This window comes from Cebus imitator, unplaced genomic scaffold (assembly GCF_001604975.1).
Source record: "Cebus imitator isolate Cc_AM_T3 unplaced genomic scaffold, Cebus_imitator-1.0 Scaffold5, whole genome shotgun sequence".
In the NCBI taxonomy this organism is placed as follows: domain Eukaryota; kingdom Metazoa; phylum Chordata; class Mammalia; order Primates; family Cebidae; genus Cebus; species Cebus imitator.
In genome coordinates, this window is record NW_016107320.1 from 15659493 (window position 1) to 15680701 (window position 21209).

The 21209-nt window shown below is 45.3% G+C and overlaps 1 pseudogene; it reads right to left on the reverse strand.

Annotated features, from left to right (window-relative positions):
- Positions 1-20445, reverse strand: part of LOC108309129 — a 42465-nt pseudogene extending 22020 nt beyond the window's left edge.
- Positions 20446-21209: the final 764 nt, after the last annotated feature.

The following is a 21209-nucleotide window of genomic DNA, read 5'->3' on the forward strand; positions in this document are numbered from 1 at the left end:
TCTGAGATGAAGTCTCACTCTGTTTCCCAGGCTGGAATGCAGTGGCACGATCTCAGCTCACTGCAATTTCCACCTCCTGGGTTCAAGAGATTCTGCTGCCTCAGCCTCCCAAGTAGCTGGAATTACAGGCACATGTCACCATGCTCAGCTAATTTCTGTATTTTTAGTAGAGACAGGGTTTTGCCATGTTGACCAGGCTGGTCTCAAACTGCTGACTTCAGATCATCTGTCCGCCTGGCCCGAAAGTGCTTTCTTGAGATGGAATCTATTCCTTGTGATTCCATGGAGTGAAGATTCTTTTTTTTTTTTTTTTTTTGAGACAGAGTCTTGCTCTGTCCCCTAGGCTGGAGTGAAATGGCATGATCTGAGCTCACTGCAACCTCTACCTCACAGGTTCAAGTGATTCTCCTGCCTCAGCCTCCCCAGTAGCTGGGATTACAGGCACCTACCACCGTACCCCAATAATTTTTGTATTTTTAGTAGAGGCAGAGTTTCACCATGTTGGCCAGGCTGGCCTCGAACTCCTGACCTCAGGTGATCTGCCCACCTCAGCCTCCCAAAGTGCTGGGATTACAGGCATGAGCCACTGTGCCTGGCTGGAATGAAGTTTCTGTCAACATTGTTGAAATGATGACAAACAATTTAGAATATTCCATAAACTTAGTTGATAATGCAGCAGCTGGGGTTGAAAGAATTGAGTCTAATTTTGGAAGAAGTTCTGCTGGTAAAATGCTATAAAAACAACATCTAGGCCACGTGCAGTGGCTCATGCCTGTAATCCCAATACTTTGGGACACCAAGGTGGGCAGATCACCTGAGATTGGGAGTTCGAGACCAGCCTGACCAACATGGAGTAATCCCATCTCTACTAAAAATACAAAAATTAGCCAGGCGGTGCTTGGGCTCACCTGTAATCCCAGCTACTTGGGAGGCTGAGGCAGGAGAATCACTTGAACCCAGGAAGCAGAGGTTGTGGTGAGCCAAGATCACATCATTGCACTCCAGCCTAGGTAAAAAGAGCAAAACTCCGTCTCAAAAAAAAAAAAAAAAAAATCTAATGCTACAGAGAAATCTTTTGTGAAAGGAAGAGCCAATCAATGTGGTAGACTTCACTGTTGTCTTATTTTAAGAAATTGTCACAGCCACCCCAGACTTCAGTAATCACCATCCTGATCAGTTAGCAGCCATCAACATGGAGGCAAGACCCTCCACCAGCAAAGAGCTGACACCTCACCGAAGGTTCGGATGATCACTAGCGTTTCTTAGCAATAAAATATTTTTAAATTAAGGATTATACATTGTTTTTCAGACAATACTACTGCACAGTCAGTGTACTGTGAACATAACTTTTATATGCACTAGGAAATTTTTAAAATTCATGTGACTCACTTTCTTGTGTTATTTGCTTTATTGTGGTGACCTGGAACTGAACCCACAATATCCAAGGTACATTTGTCTATAAATAGAATACTGATTTATTTATCTTTTTTTTTTTTTGGAGGTGGGGTCTTGCTCTGTCACCCAGGCTGGGGTACAGTGGTGCGATCTCAGCTTGCTGCAATCTCTGCCTCCTGGGCTCAAGCATCTCAAGTCTTCCCATCTCTGCCTCTCTAGTAGCTGGAACTACAGGCACACACCACCACACTCAACTAATTTTTTAATGCTTTGCAGAGGTAGGGTCTTGCTATGTTGCCCAAGCTGAGCTTGAACTCCTGAGCTCTTGTTATCCTCTCCCGCCTCCAAAAGTGCTTACAGGCAGGAGCCACCACAGTGAGCCTGAATTATCTTTAACAGTGGCCAGGACCTGTATTGTAAAACATGTAAGTGTCTTTAAATGCAATATATCCCTTTCTGTTCCATTCTTTGGCTCCTAGTACTTCCTCCTGCGTGTTATTTGAATTATACCAATTCATCGCCCCTACCGGACTTAAAGTTTTCTAGGAATAGATATTATTTTATCTTTGATGTCCAGAGTGTTCCCTTGCAGGCTTTAGAACATCATAGCCTCTTGACTGCTACTTAGACAAATAAGTTAATCAATGATTCAATGAGTATTTAGTGATCTTGACACTGTGGAGAATGCAGATAGATATGAGAAATAGCTTCCATCTGAAAGAAGTTTCGACTGAAATAGAATAGACAGGACTCTCGATAGACAGGCACGCAGAGAGGCAGGTAGACAGGTGAAAAGCAACAGTAAATTCTTCCTGTTTAAGGATGATGAAAATCATAATGGTGATTCCAGGAGGGAGACCATCTGCCATGCTCTCATCCTGGAATCTCCTCCAGTGTCTGGCGTTATTTACTGCATGTGCTAAGTGTCTGCTGTTTGTGGATCGAATCAATGAACATGATACAGGCTGCGAGATTTGAATGTGAACTTAGAGCTCACAGTCTCACCTCCTTATGTTACAGATAAGAGTTGCCCTAAATGACGATCCCCTCCCCGCGGACCCTCCTCCCGCGTCTCCGGTTCTCAAGACCTGGGTCATACTTCCTCTTCTTGGCAAAGTCTTTGCTGACTATCTCCATGCAAAGTGACCTACGAATTCTTAGAGAGCTCAAGGTCTTTCTCTTTCTTTGTTTCTTCCCTTCTTTGTCCTTTTTCTTTTCTTTTGGGGGATTTTTATTTTATTGTTACACATTGTCCATAATATCCACTTACAATTTTTTTCTGCTTCTACTCTATAGCAGTTCAAACAATCTTTAAGATTTTTAAAAATTTCAAGAGTGCATGCGTACAGAAAAGATGACAAAACATAAAACCAAATGCCCACTGTCCAGATTTATCAAGTGTTCACACTTTGCCACATTTGCTTTAACTCTTTATTTAAACATATGTAATAAAACTGTACAAATTCACCTGAGAGAAAATGCTCCAATGTCACCGTAGTCATTACCCCTTTGAAGGGAGGACATGGCAAAGTGATGGGACAGGCATGAAGCTTGGGAATGAAGTTATTAACTGCCTCTAAAACACTGACAGCAGCTGGCCATGGTGGCTCAAGCCTGTGATCCTAACGCTTTGGGAGGTCGAGACAGTGAGACCACTTGAGATCAAGAGTTCGAGACCAGCCTGGCCAACATGGTGAAACTCCATCTGTACTAAAAATGCAAAAATTAGACTGGCACAGTGCCACATGCCTGTAATCCCAGCTACTTGGGAGGCTGAGGCAGGAGAATCGCAGGAGGTGGAGGTTGCAGTGAGCCAAGATCATGCCATAGCACTCCAGCCTAGGGGATAGAGGAAGACTCAGTCTCAAAAAAAAAAAATTGACAGCAACAGAAACATGCTGGAAGCTGGTTTCTATTCATGCTGTCTTCTCCCTCCACTCTCATTTAACCACCAGATGGCTCTTTGTCATCTGGCTGAGGCTGTCGGACACCGAGACACCGTGTCCTGTGTTTAAGCCTTGTCTCAACAACGAAGTCAACTGCAAGCATCCGGAGGGAAGGGGCTCTGTCTGAGGCTTGTCTTCTGCTCACCACGGAGCCATATGGAGCATACTAGAGGCTTATTTCATTTTATTATATCATGCGGTTCCCATGAATGGGGCATATGCAGCTCATTTTTAACATTTTTAAATGAATTTATCTCCCAAATTATGAACTTCACAACGTCTTCATTTATCATCTCACTGCTAGTCTTCCCAAGAATGTTGTAAATGTAGCCAGTCAGATTTACATATGATCTCTAGCTTGTTTCCAAGGGATTCCCATTACAATGAGGATGAGAAATTGCCAAAGACCATTTCCAACCCATCTGCACATACTGTGCTTTAGGGATTCATTAGACACATTTTCTTTGCCTGTTTTGAAGATGAACTGTTGCAGTGTCTCCGCGGTGGGGCAGATGTAATCTTCCCTGGCCTGATCCTCTGCAGATGCTCGGCTGCATGGTGAATTGAATGTCTCAAAGGTCAATAACTCTTTCTATCATTTTTCATTAAAGTACTTGGAGCGGGCAGTTCCTGCAGGAATAATTACTCGGAATCTGGCATACAATTCTTGTTCACCCCAGCAAGTTAACCTTGAGAATTCAACTCCAAAGCCAGCCCTTGACAGGTTTTTGTGGGAGTTTCACCTCACACCTTGGAACAACTGAAACGTCTTAGGAAATCCATATTTCCAAAGCCCAAGTTCCCAGTCTGGGTGCACAGAGTACTGTGATCCCGGTGCCTGCCCCATAGGAAAAGGAAGGGAAACTGGGGCAAGGGAGAAACATCATGCCTGCTTCCTGGAATTGCTTTTGCTTCAAACTTTGCTTTCCTCTATGTTCAGGGAGAGTCAAGGCAGCTGCCATTACTCTAAATTCTAGGCTCTGATAATGTAACTCAGCTCCCAAGAACAGCCGCAGCATGAACCAGAACCTGGAGGTTCACTTGCCTCGCTGACCAACAGGACGCGTTGGTTTAAATCCAGTGCTGCTGGCCAGAGCTGGATGTCCTGAGGACAGAGGCAGGGGCAGGGTCTGAAGAACAGAAACAATGGTATCCCGAGTGGCTCATGGAAGGTCATGCTGGACCATGACCTTGAGCTCTGCAAGTGTTCTCCGGCCCAGCCATCTGGGTCAGATGCAACCACCCGAGGAGGCTCTGGTTCAGCTGATCTGTTCATTAAAGTGTCTTTGATAACAAGTAATTCAAACTATTCTGGTTGGGATCAACCGAAAAGAGAAGTGAGGTGACTCCAGGAAGCAAAATGCAGCTGGATAACCCAGGCCTGCAGAGGATGGGAGCCTCCCAGCACAGGGGGTTACAGAGACCACTTCTCCAGAGCAGAGATGTCAAACGATATAAAACTGCAAACATGTGCAATATTAAATTTTCTACTAGCCACATTTTAAAAAGGGAAAAAAGACAGGAGGAATTGATTTCCATGATATATTTTATTTAATTCAATATTTTAAATATGATCATTTTAACATAGAATCACAGAATATCAATGAAATATTTTGAATCTTTTTTTTAAATATTCAGGCATGGAAATCCAGTGTGGATTTTACACACCGGGCACATCTCTATGATGGAGCAGGGTTGGGATACACTGATCCATCATCCCTGTATTTTACGGATTAAGAACCGAGGCCGAGGGTGTTTATTTAACCTGCTTGCAGACCCTGGCCCTCTTTGCCCTGCCGTACAGCGGTAGTTTGTCGGGGCAGGGGTGCAGCTTTGGTGACTTTATTTCTCCACTCACTGAGAAGGTCTCCGTGAGTGCTCCCAGCTCCCCAGGGAGGGGTTGGCCCTTCCTAAACTTATGGAATGGGGAACTTTGGTTATATATGATTCATTCCTCAATACTTCAGAATCCTGCTGGGTCACGTTAGCCCTTCTGAGCCAATCTCAGACCCCAGGCCTCAGAGGTATCTTTTCTTCTCTTCCCTTCTCTATCTCCAGTTCCCGTGGAGTTCCAGTAAAGCAGATGGTAAGAGGGGTGGGAGCTCTGATTTGTAGCATCTGCCTATTTTGGTGGTATAAATACTCCCACTGTGACCAGTCTCAAGCTGTCAACATGACATCAGCCTGTCTGCAAAAATCCTGAAAATTTATCAACTGGGTCTTGAGGCCCAGGGCAAACTGGACCCAGCTCATCACTGCAGCATTACCAAAGCATTGCCTCCCCTGAGCCATGCCTGTTCTCTTCTCTCACATCTTTCTGTTCCCAGGGGTGCCGTCTGCTAAGGACACTGCCTTCAGAGCTGATCAGACAGGCCTAACTCGGGTCGGTCTCTTTCTCCCTTGGGTTTTCCTTTTTCCTTTCTTTTCTTTCTTTCTTTTCTTTTCTTTTTTTTTTTTTTTTTTTTTTTTTTTTTTTTTTTTTTTTTTTTTTTTTTTTTTTTTTTTTTTTTTTTTTTTTNAATGTTAACTAACTTACAGGATGTTGGAGAGGATTAGAGAAAATCCTCGTGAAGCCCGCATGTAGGAGGTACTCCATGTATGCCACCATTAGCATTTTTCTTTTTCTATTTTTTTTTTTCTTTTGAGACAAAGTCTTTCTCTGTCATTCAAACTGGAGTGCAGAGGCGCAATCACAGCTCAATGCAGCCTCAACTTCCCAGGCTCAAGCGATCCACCTGCCGCAGACACCTGAGGAGCCAGCACTACAGGCAGGAGCCACCACACCCAGCTAATTTCCTTACATTTTTTTGGAGAGATGGGGTTCTTACCATGTTGCCCAGCCTGTTCTCAAACTCCTGGGCTCAAGCAGTCCTCTCATCCTGGCCTCCCAAAGTGTTGGGATTACAGGGGTGAGCCACTGAGCCTGGCCTCCTTTTTTAATTTTTAACATATGAAACATACAAACTCACACAGCCAGCCAGAACTCAAGCCAGCATTAGAACGCAGAAAAGCCCCTTCAAGGATTCCATATTAAATTGCCAAAGCTGACTGGTTCAAGATGGTGTGAAAAGTTAGACGTTTCTTCTGACCTTTGCATGTATCCTTTGGAGCAAGTCGGGGGAGAATCACAGAGAGCAGAGGTGAAAGCATCATCAGGAATTGTGGCGATACTGAAATGGAAAATCATTTCAGGACCTGTGTTAAGTTTCCTAGGACTGCCAGAATGACATACCACAGGCTGGGTGGCTTACAACAGCAGAAATTTATTCTCTCACAGTTCTGAGACTAGAAGTCCAAAATCAAGGTGTTGGCAGGACCACATTCTCTCCAAAATCTCTTCCCTGCCTTCCCAGCTTCTCACAGCCCCCAGCATTCCTTGGCTGCAGCAGGACAAGTCCCCTTCTGCTTTTGTCTACAGCGGGCAGGAGAGCGGTTTTCTCTCTGTGTGTCTCTTTCACCCACTTCTTATAAGGACACCAGTCCTATTGGATCAGGGCCACCCTAGTGACCTCATCTTAACTTGATGACATCTGCAAATACCTTGTTTCCACATAAGGTCCCATTCACATGTACCAGGCTTAGAACCTCAACATACCTTTCAGAGGACACACTCCAGCCCATAACAGATCCTTTGTGAGACCTCGATATTACAACATAAAATCTGTAGACGTTATTCTGGGCATTCCAGCCTCCTTTCCCCAACCAAAAGAAAAGCTTTTTTGTTTGTTTTTGAGACAGAGTCTCGCTGTGTTGCCTGGGCTGGAGTACAGTGGTGCAATCTCGGCTCACTGCAACCTCTGCCTCCCAGGTTCAAGTGATTCTCCTGCCTCAGCCTCCCGAGTAGCTGGAATCACAGGGATGTGCCACCACACCCAGCTAATTTTTCTATTTTTAGTAGAGACAGGGTTTTGCCATATTAGCTAGCTGATCTCAAGCTCCTGACCTCCAGTGATCCTCCCACCTCAGCCTCCCAAAGTGCTAGGGTTACAGGCGTGAGCCAAGGCGCCTGACCTACAATATCAAATCTCCAGATGCTATTCTGGGTCTTCCAGCCTCCTTTCCCCAAACAAAAGGAAAGCTTTTTTTTTCTTTTTTTTTTTTTAATGAGTGGCAGAGTCTTATCCTATCACACAAGCTCCAGGCTGGAGTAAAGTGGTGTGATTACAACTTACTGCAGCCTCAAACTCCTGGGCTCAAGTAATCCTCCTGCCTCATCCTCAAGAGTAACTGGAACTACAGGTGTGGAGCACCATACCTAGTTAATTTTTATTCATTTTATTTTTGTAGAGACGGAGTCTCACTGTATTGCCCAGGCTGGTCTCAAACTCCTGGCATTAAGCAATGTTCTTGCCTCAGCCTCACAATATGCTGGGATTACAGCTGTGAGCCATTACCCCTGGCCTAGAAGCACATTTTTAAATAATCTTAAATGAAACCAATGTATGTTAAATCTTTGTTGACAACAATGGAGAATCTGGGTCCCTTCTCAAATTCCCTCTGGCTAAATGTACTCAGCAAATCTGTTTCCCAGCAAGAGGAATGTGAGCCCACAGACACGAAGAGGTCTGCCATAGTCACACAGCACTAGAACTGAGTGGGGAAACTCGGATGTGTGGCACATAGTTTTATTACGTTGATGCAAAAGTAATTGCCGCATTTGCCATTACTTTTAATGGCAAAAGTCACAATTACTTTTGCACCAACCTAATAGCTTTCTTTTTTCGAGATGGTATCTTGCTCTATCACCAGGCTGGAGTGCAGTAGGCAAAATCTTGGCTCACTGCAACCTCTGCCTCCCGAGTTCAAATGACTCTCCAGCCTCAACCTCCCAAATAGCTGGAACTACAGGCACGCGCCACCACGCCCGAGTAATTTTTGTATTTTTAGTAGAGACAAGGTTTCACCATGTTGGCCAGGTTGGTCTCCATCTCCTGACCTTGTGATCCACCCACCTCAGCCCCCAAAGTGCTGGGATTACACTCGTGAGCCACTGCGCCGGCCTAATAGCTTTCTTTCCAATCTCTTCCACCCCTCCTCTACTTCGGCTCTCTTACAATATGTTTGTGGTTCACTCGTTTATTCATTCAACAAGTAGGGATTCAGTGCCTACCACTAAAGGGCAATATTACGTAGTATGTAAGTCATGCCTGCATTTGCTTTTTGGCTCTTACTGCTGTGTGACTTTGGGCAAGTTGCTTCACCTCTCTATGCTGACTGTAAAAAGAGAATATAACAATATCCATATCATTGAGTTGGTGGGAGGGTTATAGGTCATGGTACACATAAGTCACTTGCCACAGAGGCTGGTTAAGCACTGAGTACATGTCACTCATCAATATTTGCTGGTTACTAAGTGCCTGGCCCTGAATCAGACCCTAGAAACACCGTGACAAGAAGACAGACCAGGCCTGGATCAAGAGGTTACAGTTCAGTGGACACCACTGGTTTCCAAATGAACACAACAACTTCAGATTTCGAACATGGTATTTTGAAAAAATCTCATTTCTACAGGAATTACCGTGGGCCCATCTGAGTTTCTAACTTTGTGGCCAGATAGGTTAAGAGAAAATCATCTGAGCCAGTCAAAATTTTCCAATCCAATCCAATCCACTCCAATCCAGCCCAGTGCTTTGATGCCATTATCCACACATAGTGGATTTATATGTAGGATGGAAGTGGGGAGAGGTGTAAGAGATGAGCCATTCATTTACTCTTCCCATAGGACTCTCAAGTATGGGTGCTGTTGAAATAAAGAAGAAAGAAGAGATGAAGGGGTTGACACAATTGGAGTTTCACCAACATAAGCCTGAAAGCAACTTTCATCCATTCCCCACATTTCAGGGCTCAGTCCAGTGAGAAACATCCCAACTTGAGTTTTACAGCAATTGTTCTGGCAAGTGGGAGGCAGCAGGTACTGAGACATGGTCAGTGTGACCCACGCCAGGAGGGCTGTGTTTCTGGGCAGCGGTAGGAGACCTTCCAGAGTCAAGAGACAGGCCTTTGCCTCTTACAAGAAACTCCTTTTGTTGCATATGTGTACTGAACCCATTTATACACTATCTTCTCTATCTGCAATGAATCTATGAGCCAATTCTGATTTCACGTATCAAAGCACAAAATTAAGAACTATTTATATTTTGTATTTTTGACTTACATTTTTACTTTTTTTCAAGAGGACATATTATAGCTGTCAGAGGCATGTGAACCACAGCCACTTCATCTTGAATGGGGGCTGGGTAAAATGAGGCTGAGACTTACTGGACTGAATTCCCAGACAGTTAAGGCATTCTAAGTCACAGGATGAAATAGGAGGCCAGCACGAGACACAGGTCATAAAGACCTTGCTGATAAAACAGGCTGCAATAAAGAAGCTGGACAAAACCAAGATGGCCATGAGAGTGACCTTTGGTCGTCCTCACTGTTACACTCCCACCAGGGCTATGACAGTATACAGACACCATGGCAATGTCAGGAAGTTACCCTATGTGGTCCAAAAAGGGAAGGCATAAATAATCCACCCCTTGTTTAGTATATAATCAAGAAATAACAAAAAAAATGGACAACAAAATTGTAGTCTCGCCACACTTCAGTCGTGTTGCAAGTTGTAAGTGCATGGGAGAAGCACAGGGGGCGCTGTTGAGGGAGCGCTGCAAGTAAAGGAAATAGATTCCCTTCTAGGAGTTAAACTGCAAAGCCAGCGCCCACACCTAAAGCACGAGCGCAAAAAGTGAGTACGTGGTGGCTTGGCAAAGAGGCTGTCCACTGGGGAAAATAAAGTTGAATCTCTTGCTCATCCAAATACAAAGATAAACTGCAGTTGATTAAATACCCACGAGTGAAAGGCAAAACCAGTATGGTAAGAGAACGGCAATGGATGAGAGGCATCTTACCTCTGAGAAGTCAGGAAGCTAAGGATTTCTTATATAAACCCCCAGAAAGCATAAGCCACAAAAGGGGAAACAATAGATTTCATTCTATTAAAATTAAGGATTTCTGTTTATCAAAAACACAATAAATGAAATTGACAAATTAGTGGCAAATCTGGAAAACATTCACAATTTTAAAAATCCATAAGGGATTACATCTATTATAGGATAGGTGAGGAACCTTTAGCAATCAGCTAGGAAAAGATGGAAACCCATAGAATGTGAGCAACAAATAGGAATTAGCAATTGACAGAAAGGAAAGCCTGTGTGGCTAACAAGCATACATGGTGTTCAATTTCACTGGCACTCAAAAGTGTGCACATGAAAGCCACTTACCACCTTCCACTCATCAGAGCGGAGAAAGTGGGCAGTTAACCCTCTCAAGCGCACTTGTGGGTGTGGAACAAGGACACCATTCCGAGACAGGATCCTGCAGTCCTTCATGGTCAGGAACGCATCTGGCTGTGGGGTGGAACGCCCCCTCCTGGGCTATGCTCTTGAGAAAGCTTTCCAAGGCCCACAGTGGATAAAGCATACACAACCAAGTAGGGGTGATAAACATGTCAGAGCAGATGAATGTGGGGAGAGAAGATGGAAATCGGGATGAGGAAAGAGGGAGAATATTAATGAAACTAAAGCCAGAGAGGAGTCCCATAGGCTGGTTATGATAGCACACCATGAGCTGAGGCGTGTAATTAACTAGACACTCTCCATCCGATGTCCAATTTAATTAGTTATTTAATTAACTAGTTATTTACCTGGGCTCTGCCTCACAAGTTAGATCATCCCTTGGCATTGATAAAAGGCAAAGCTGGTTTCAGCCAGGTCAGTCTTTGATGATGCCATTATACACCATGAGTACGAATCGTTCCTATGGGTATTCATAGTTTAAAAAATGTTTGTCACTCCGATAAGTAGAAATGTACAAGTAAATTTTAAAAGATACACAAAGATTTTAATATGACATCTTTCTTTCAAAGTCTTATGTGCCAGACAAGGTGGCTGAGTAGGAAGATCATTTGAGTCCAACCATTGGAGACCAGCCTAGGCAACATAGGGAGACAAAAAAAAAATTAGCTGGCTGTTGTGGCTCATGCCTATAGTCCCGGGTACTCAAGAGGCTGAGGTGGTAGGATCACTTGAACCCAGGTCAAGCTTACAGTGAGCTATGATCAAGCCACAGAACTCCAGCCTGGATAACAGAATAAGACCTTGCCTATTAAAAAAAAAAAAAAGTCCCTTGTATTTCATTCTATAAAATGAAGATTTACAACCCCCTTACTGATCCCCAAGAAATCCTGGGCTGTCCTAGGTAGGGCTTGGTCAATGTGGTAGGCAGAATAATGACCATCACCCCAAAAACGTCCATGTCCTAATCCGTGGAATGTGTTACCCTCCATGGCAAAAGGGAATTTGCAGATGTGAATAAGGTCAAGCACCTTGTTGGGGGAGATCATCCAGGAATATCCTGGTGGGCCCAGTACAATCACTGGGCCATGGATGTGGAGAAGTCTTCCTGGCAGTCATCAGAGGGGGAGAGGCACACTGCTGATTTGAGGATGGAGGAAGGGCCACAGGCTAAAAAATTCGGGTGGAAAGGGGAGGAGGCAAGGAAACGGATTCTCCCCTAGAGGCTTCAGAAAAGAATCCAGCCCTGCTGGCACTTGGATTTTAGTGCAGCAAGACCTATCAGATCCTGACCTGCAGAACCGTATGAGGATACATTTGTGTTGTTTCAGGACCACCGCATTTGTCGTGATTTGTTACAACAGCAATGGAAAATGAACACAATAAACACAACCTGACTTAACCCCATTGACAATCTAGAGTTAGCTTTTCTCTTTTTTTTTTTTTTAACTTTTTCTGCAAAAACCTTGCAGAGTCTTCAGCAGTACGATTCTGGGGAGGTAGGACCGTGGGACAATCACAAAATGGTAAAATTAAAATTAGAAGCCACCACAAAAGTAACCCAGTGCAACTGCCCGCTCAGAGCTGGAGTCTCTCCCACAGCATCCCTGATCATTGGACACTCAGCATTTGCTTGGACGTTGGGGGTTAAACTTTAGTTCCTGGTCTTCCCCATCGACACATTGAATTTTCTCTTCACAGCTGACTTGGATCCGCTATCAGAGAACATTCCTTTTTTTTTTTTTTTTTTTTTTAGATGGATCTCTCAAGTCTTAAATCCCTTGCCTCAAGCAATCCTCCCACCTCGGCCTTCCAAAGTGCTAGGATTACAGGGGAGACAGCCAACAGGCCCAGCTGATAACATTATTTATAAGGAAGTCTGTTGCATTGCTCTGTTAAAAGGGGATCTACTAAAACATTCTTTCTTGCTATGAACCAATATCTACTGCTCTTAAATGTTGGTGTTTTGACATTAGTTCTGCTTTTAAAGGTGGTGTAGAACAGAACATACAGGCATACCTAGGGCCTAAGATAAGAGGATTTGGTTCAGAAGAAAGGCTGGAAGATGATTGAGCCACATTCAATTCAAGCCTATTCCACTGGACACATGTTCATTGAGCACCTATTTTGTGCCAGGTATTCCGTGAGCTTCCATGAACCATGAGCACACAAACACAGCCCCTGCCCTATAGGAGCTTACAGTTTAAGTGAAAGAAATACTCACACAACAACACAGAAAATATAATTACCGATTGTAATACATGCTGTTAAGGAAAAGTACAGCTATTAGAAGCACATGACCTGAGCTAAGATACCTGACCACGGATCAAAAGTGTCCCCATCTGTCCAAGGACCCTGTTTGAGATGAAACTTCCTTTAGTTATTGGATAACCCTTCAAGTTGTCAGAGCTTTAGATGAAGGTAAAACTGCCCCACATAACCTGACTATAATATGGCAGTTTGAATGTGGGTGCACTGCTATGTTTAACAGAGGGGCGGTTGGCGCCTTTGTGATGCATTTTTGGTAGATTTGTCAAGATTTGTTTCTGTACTTGGGAACCCCCTCACATAACCCCATGGTTACCCTGGCCTGGCTTGCTGGTAACTCCAGAGGAGAGTCAGAACTACCCCCAGAAGGTCTGATAAAGAGAGCCCTGAACAACCAGTGCCATCAATGAGGCTACCGGACATCCAGCAATCGCTGTTGACCTGCTAGGACAGACGGGGCGAGCTCGGCCCTTCCTCTGGACAACTCTCTGAGAACTCACTGCCTTCAGGACTAGAAAGCTGGTATACATACATTTATTTATATTAATCTGTATGTCTACCTAATTAATATTATAAATGGTAATATAGATGACATTGTTGGTGATGGCAAGGATCAATACATAATGGTAAAATATCCCATTTGCTAAGATGTTACTTTGAATACATATATGCCAGGCCGGGAGCAATGGCTCGAACCTGTAATTCCAGCACTTTGGGAGGCCGAGGCGGGTGGATTACCTGAGGTCAGGAGTTTGAGACCAGCCTGGCCAACATGGCAAACACTGTCTCTACTAAAAATACAAAATTTAGCCAGGCATGGCAGTGGTGTGTGTCTGTAATCCCAACTACTCGGGAGGCTGAGGCAGGAGAATCGCTTGAACCCGGGAGGCAGAGGTTGCAGTGAGCCGAGGTTGTGCCACTGCACTCCAGCCTGGGCGACAGAGAGATATTTCATCTCAAAAACCAAACCTAAGCAAAACAAAATGAAAAAAACACATATATACAAAAAAAAAGCCTTCAAAATATGAGAAACAAATTAAAATTCAATCTCCAGGGAAGAATAATAAGCCTAATGAATATACACACAGTGCACCATGGCACCATGAGCACACATACATTTCCCTTCAAGAACACCTGGTATACTTCCAATAATTGATTGGAAGCAATGCCATAAAAACAATCTCAATAAATTTCAAAAAGTGTCATACAGACTGTGATGTCTGCATGCAACACAATTAGGCTAGAAGGTAATAGTACATAATGTCTACTGAAACAACCAAAAGCTCACTGATGAAAACGTGGAAGAATACACAGTGGAATATTACATCGCACGTGCTAATGGAGATCGGGGTCTGCAGATGCCTTAGGCTTTGGGAACCAGAAGGTCTCCATCAGCACTACTTGTCTCCACCACTACCATGCAAAAGCAGCCGTAGACAAACAGGCACAGCTGTATTTCAGACAAACTCTGTTTATAGCACTAAAAGTTGAACTTCAAACAGCACAAAAACATTTTGATTGTTTTTTTCAACCATTAAAAAATGTAGAAACTGGCCGGGCACGGTGGCTTACGATTGTAATTCCAGCACTTTGAGAGGCCAAGGCAGGCAGATCACTTGAGGTCAGCAGTTCGAGACCAGCCTCGCCAAGCTGGTGAAACTCTGTCTCTACTTAAAATGCAAAAATTACCTGGGTGTGATGGCATGCACCTGTAATTCCGGCTACTTGGGAGGCTGAGGCAGGAGAAACCTGGGAGGCAGAGGTTGCACTGAGCCGAAATCATGCCACTACACTCCAGCCTAGGCAACAAGAGAGAAACTCCGTCTCAAAAATTAATTAATTAATTAATTAAATTAAATGTAGAAACCATTTTCAGCGTGTGGGCAGTAAAAAAACAGGCAGCGGGGCAGATCTGGGACCCAGGCCACCATCTGCTGATCACTGATACAGATGAATTTCAGCACCGTGATATTAGCTTAATGGAAGTCCCAAAGACCATATGTAGAATAAGACTTTTTTAGTAAATTACAGTTTAAAAGAACTAAAATTAAAAACTATACACAGAGATTTTTTCCTCTTGTTTTATTTGCACTTCTTTTCTGTGACACGAACACCCACGACTGGTTCATGTGTATACATATATGACTCTGATACCACTCCTTGCCCATCTTTTTTTGAATTACTGATGGCAGACAGAGGACTGTTTTATTACCAGCCACAAGGATGTCAGTTTTCAAATTACACATAGGTAATGAAATATATGTATGTATGTGTGTATATACATATATACATGTACCTTTATTTTTTTTTTTTTTTGAGAGAGAGAGTCTCGCTCTGTTACCCAGTCTGGAGTGCAGTGGCATGATCTTGGCTCACTGCAACCTCCCCCTCCAGGGTTCAAGCAATTCTCCTGCCTCAGCCTCCCTAGTAGCTGCTATTGCAGGTACCTGCCACCACACCTGAATAATTTTTGTGTTTTTAGTAGAGACGAAGTTTCACCATGTTGGCCAGGATGGTCTCAAATCCCTGACCTCAGGTGATCTGCCCACCTCAGCCTTCCTAAGCACTGGGATTACAGGCATGAGCCCCTGTGCCTGGCCATATATATGTATACATATATCTCTATATAAATACATATATATACATATATATGTGTGTTTCTATATATTATACTCTGCAAATATATACCATGTGTAAAGGAAAAAGGATCAATGAACCTAGAATTTGGGATAGCAGTTACCTCAAAGCCCTGGTTCTCATTTTGGGGGGGTTGCATATGAGTGCTTGTTGTTATTAAAGCCATGGTTGTCCTTATTTCTGGCAAACCCGGTAGCCTTGGGAATCCACTAGATGTTAGTGGGGCTTTTCTCTGCTCAGGATTCCCCTGAGTCTGAGGAGAGACGTGACCTTCACTAGACCCAGGGGTCAGAACTGGTGGGCACGGGGCGCAAATGGTGCATGGTGATTCAATTCCATTTTCATCTTCTCCATCGGCAACAGTGGCGACCAGCTCTCTCTTCAGTTGCCTAGGAATAGCCCATCCTACCAATTACCTCCTAATTTTCTTGCAAAGGCTGCACAGTCTAGCCCTGCACGAAGCATGAGAAATGCATGTCCTTCCTATTCACATAGGTAAACTTCTGAAACTTTCGCTCTATTAGCACTGTCGTTTCAGTCCCTCCTCCTTGGCCTGTTTCCTCTGCACAGAGCCACCGATGACCCACGCACAAAACCCTCTGGAGTGCCAGAGCTACCCCCAGATAGTTTCTCTGAAATTACAAGACAAATTTCTGTCTTTAAGTGGGAAGTAGAGAGGAACTATATTCTGCTCATCCTCTTAGGAGGGCAAGTTCTTTTTCAGATCTTCAGCCCCAGCGGATGATCAGGAGAGGCCGGTGAGGGCACTGAGCCGGCTCAGGTGCACAGAAGACTGATGCACATAAGCAGGGAGAGGAAATCCCAGCACATCACCATGGCAGTGGGCACGGAAGCCCCGTGATCGCTTTTGTCTTTTTGTGGCGTTGTCATCCTATAACTGGCAGAATTGTTTCTAATGAGTCAGTTAAGATGGACATGAACTGATCTGCAGTAGTGTTTGTGAATGGTCCAAACGCATCAAGATTGGTGTCCGGGGGCACGGTGAAGGCTTCAGTGGACACTCCCCTAAAGGAGGCTACAGGTCGGGGGACAGAGACTATGGTGAAGGCTGGCAGGGCATGTAGGGGAAGCTTAAAACCAAATGCCTGAATGCCCTTTGCATCTGTGCCCTGGAAGGTTAAGAGAGTGATGTGAGCTGATTGATGAATTTAGGGAGAAGAGTCTCCTGGCACAGCTAATCCTCCATCCCCAAAGAATAATTTGCAGGATATGGGTAGATGCTCTCCAGTCTTCCAGGCAGAGTGAGAGGGATCGGTTGGGGCAGCCATGTCCTTGGCCCCTCTCCTGTCACAGGAGGGAATCAAGGAGGATTGGAGTCTCTAATTTGCCTCTTAGAGGAGCCACACTCCTCTCTCTGCCCTGGCAGGCGTGCAGTTGAGAGAGCCTCACCAGAAAGGTTCAGCAGTGAGACCTGGCTGAGGAAGGGCGTGTCCTCCCTGTGCACAGGACGCTGCACCACGCAGCCTCCAATCCATGTAGGGCATTGACCAGACGGGCGGCTGGAGCATGGAACCAGGGCAGAGCTATTTGCTTGGGAATACATTATTGCCGTTTCATTATCTTGTTTCACGACTCTCCTGTGCACATTCAATCTACTGATTGCAGAGAGAAACTATTTTATTACAAGCCACAGGGATCTCAGGCTCCCATTTATACAAAGGTAATGAAATGTCAAACCGACCCAGGCTTGTTGCTATAACTAGCTTATTGCCCCTGTCAAAATAGTCTAGTTCATAACAGCTCTCCTTTGGCCCCCTGGGAAGCCCAGTCCTGCAGCCCTGGCTCTTGGAGACACATGGCACCCTTGGCTGGGCCCACATCCACCTTCACATTCAGATCTAAGCTGCCTCTCTGCAGAGCCCCAGGCCTGGCCTGCCTTCCCTAGATTCCAACCAGAACCTCTTCCTTAAGCATTGCACCCCAGGCCCTTTCCATATCCCTAGGGAAATTACTAACTTACTTTCTTTTTTTAAAATGAGTTAAGTCTCACTCTGTTGCCAGACTGGAGTGCAGTGGCTAAATCTTGGCTCACTGCAACCTGTGCCTCCCGGGTTCCAGTAATTCTCCACCTCAGCCTCCTGAGTAGCTGGGATTACAGACACCTGCCAGCATACCTGGTTAATTTTTTTTTGTATTTTTAGTAGGGATGGAGTTTCACCATCTTGGCCAGGCTGGTCTTGAACTCCTGATCTCATGATCCACCCAGCTTGGCCTCCCAAAGAGCTGGGATTACAGGCGTGTGCCACCACGGCCAGCCAGGAAATTATTTTGAATACCTGCTTCCTTTTTTCTAGCCCGTTCCAGCTCTCTTGCCTCTGGTCAATTCGAGCATTAAAGGCTGCTCTTTCAATAGTCCAGTTTGCCTCAATTCATCCTCCCGTCTGGTTTTGTTACTTCTAAAGCTTCCTTTTTTTTCCTCCACTTCAAACACGGGCCTCCACTGCTGAGGAGGCATTTAGACCCTGTGATAACATGAGTGACATCTGCTTGGGTCCCCGCCTGGTTCATACCCCATTCTGACGGTAACTGCCCCTGCTCCTAACCCAGGCCCGGCAGCCCTGTATGGTTGCTTTGCCTGTCACCACGTTGGTACCAGGTGACCCCTCACTCCTCCAGGTGGGCATGTGATATGGTTTGGCTCTCTGTCCCCACCCAAATCTCATCTTGGAGCTCCCATAATTCCCACATGTTGTGGGAGGGACCAGTGGGAGGTAATTGAATCGGGGGGCAAGTCTTTCCTGTGCTGTTCTCATGACAGTGAATAAGTCTCATGAGATCTGATGGTTTTAAACATGGGAGTTTCCCTGAACATGCTCTCTCTCTGCCTGCTGCCATCTATGTATGATGTGACTTCCTCCTCCTTGCCTTCTGCCATGATTATGAGGCCTCCCCAGCCACGTGGAACTGTAATTCCATTAAGCCCTTTTTCTTCTCTAAGTCACCCAGTCTCGGATATGTCTTTATCAACAGCGTCAAAATGGACTAATACAGCACTTGACCTTGGGGTGGCCAACCCGAAAGCTCTCTGGCCGAAAACAGAGGGGGAACAACACAGTCAGGGCCTCTTGCATAAACCATGTGATTGGGATATGCAGTCGAGCCTTATTAGTCAAGATAGTTATGTTCTATGAAGCGGCCAAGGGCGCTGAATTAGCCAATACTGAACCGTTGTTTCTCGGGGAAGTTCATGGTTGCTTTCCTGCAAGCCTCTGGTCACATTTTCATCAATTGATTAATACATAACCTTGTTTTATGTGTGTTTCTCTTTGAGAACACCTTATTTAACATATAAGGTTGATTCATTAACATTGAACTCATAGGCAATGGCACTATAACTCACCTGTGAACAAGTTCAAAACCAGCCTGAGCAATATAGTAAGACCTCATCTCTACAAAAACTTAAAAACTTAGCTGGGCTTCCAGATACTGGGGAGGCTGAGGCAAGAGAATCCCTTGAGCCCAAGAATGAGGCTGCAGTGAGCTGTGATCATACCATTGCACTCCAGCCTGGGGGACAGAGTGAGACCTTGTCTCAAAAATAAAAAATAAATTCAAAAACAGCCAACCTGTCAGCATATACCTACCTATGTGTTACTCTTTCTTTGTCCTGAGAGTTTTGATAAGTAATTATTTCTTTTGGAAAGTCCTGTTGGTTCCAACAGAGCTTGCACTTGTAGTCAATAGGCCTGGCCATATCACTTCTCAGTCACATGAGTTCTCTAACTCAGTTATTTCATCTGACAATGGGATGGATACTTGGCCTCCAAGTTCAGAGAGTTATTATGAGGCTACATGAGGTCATGCAGGTGGAATGAGCATCACCCTTGTCATCTTCTGATCCAGCCTCTCCTTTTCTACACAAGGCCCCCAAGGCTCGTCAGGGGAAAGAGATTTACAAAGACAGTCAACAGAGGACAGTCCAGGATGCTCATACCTCCCTGGGGTGAACGTTACCCCTGCCAGTGTCACACTTCCCCAAGGAGAGAACACACCCGTGCACCAGCAGTTCGGGCACAGCTGTGCTGTCTCATTCTTACAGAACAGAGGATCTGCAGGCACCTCAGTAAGACACTAAAGCAATTTGTTTTATTTGTCCAAGGAAATTCTGCCCTTATTTGACTGAATAAGGATAAATATCAGGGAGGAGGTCTGTTTGTGGTGTCACTGTCCGCACCAGCCAAAGAGCCCTCACACATTTTCTCTCCCCTGGCAGCTGCAGTTCTCCTGAAGAAGTCAGATGAAGTTGAGGCTTAAAATAAGCAATCTGGATTTGCAAGGTGCCATGAGGATGGCAGTGCCACCTATGCCACTTGCCCAGGGATGGCAGTGCCACCTATACCACTTACCCAGGGATATTAGTGCCACTGATACCACTTCCCTGGGGACGGCAGTGCCACTGATACTGCTTCCTCAGGAACAGCAGTGCCACTGATACCACTTCCCCAGGGACGGCAGTGCCACCGATAACCACTTCCCCGGGGACGGCAGTGCCACTGATACCACTTCCCCGGGGAAAGTAGTGCCACTGATCCACTTCACTGGGGACAGCAGTGCCACCTATACCATTTCTCTGAGGACAGTAGTGCCACCTGTACCACTTCCCCAAGGATGGCAGTGCCACTGATACCACTTCCCTGGGGACAGCAATGCCACTGATCCACTTCACTGGGGACAGCAGTGCCAACTATACCATTTCTCTGAGGATGGTAGTGCCACCTGTACCACTTTCCCGAGGATGACAGTGCCACTGATATCACTTCTCCAGGGATAGCAGTGCCACTGATACCACTTCCCCGGGGACAGCAGTGCCACCTATACCACTTCCCCAAGGATACCAGTGCCATCTATACCACTTCCCCGGGGTCAGCAGTGCCACCTATATCACTTCCACGGGGATGGCAGTGCCACCTATACCACTTCCCAGAGGATCGCCATGCCACCTGTACCACTTCCCCTGGCAACTATTCCCAGGGCTCCAGGTTTGACTTCTCTTCTCTGTGATGAGAAATCAGTGTTTTCTCACATTACATCCTGAGATTCAGACCCTCTGCAAAACAATGGATCTGAAACCACTCTCATCTCTGCCTCCACACTTGTCCCCCTCTATCTGCTCTATAGTGGACTACTGGGACAGACACATAAAAATAAAAGAGAATGTTTCAGGGAAAGGGGAGAAGTGTGGACCTTTCTACTTCATTGGATCCTCCAGATAACTCCATATGCTCAGTGTTATTATCACATTGTGTGGATGAGGCTGGGAACAGTCTGTGGGTCACACCGCTATGCAGTGATAGGGTTGAATCCTTGCTCACTTGTCAAAGCCTGGCTTCCCCCCAAAGCTCCTTAAACTTTGGCAAGCCTAAAATACCCCTAATGTAAGAGATGAATGAATGCTCACTCACTCCAGGATGAGCTTGGGGCTCAGTACACACAGTCCGTGGCGTTCAGTCAGCATGGAACATTGCTCCTGGTCATTTACTGAGATGACGCCACTGGGCCTTCTAATCTCAGCCAGTCATTTCCTCCGGGAAGCTATTTCTGCACTCCCCAGTCTGGGTTCTGTTGCCCCCAAGGTGTTCCAACATTGCCTACTCTGTGAGGGCACTCA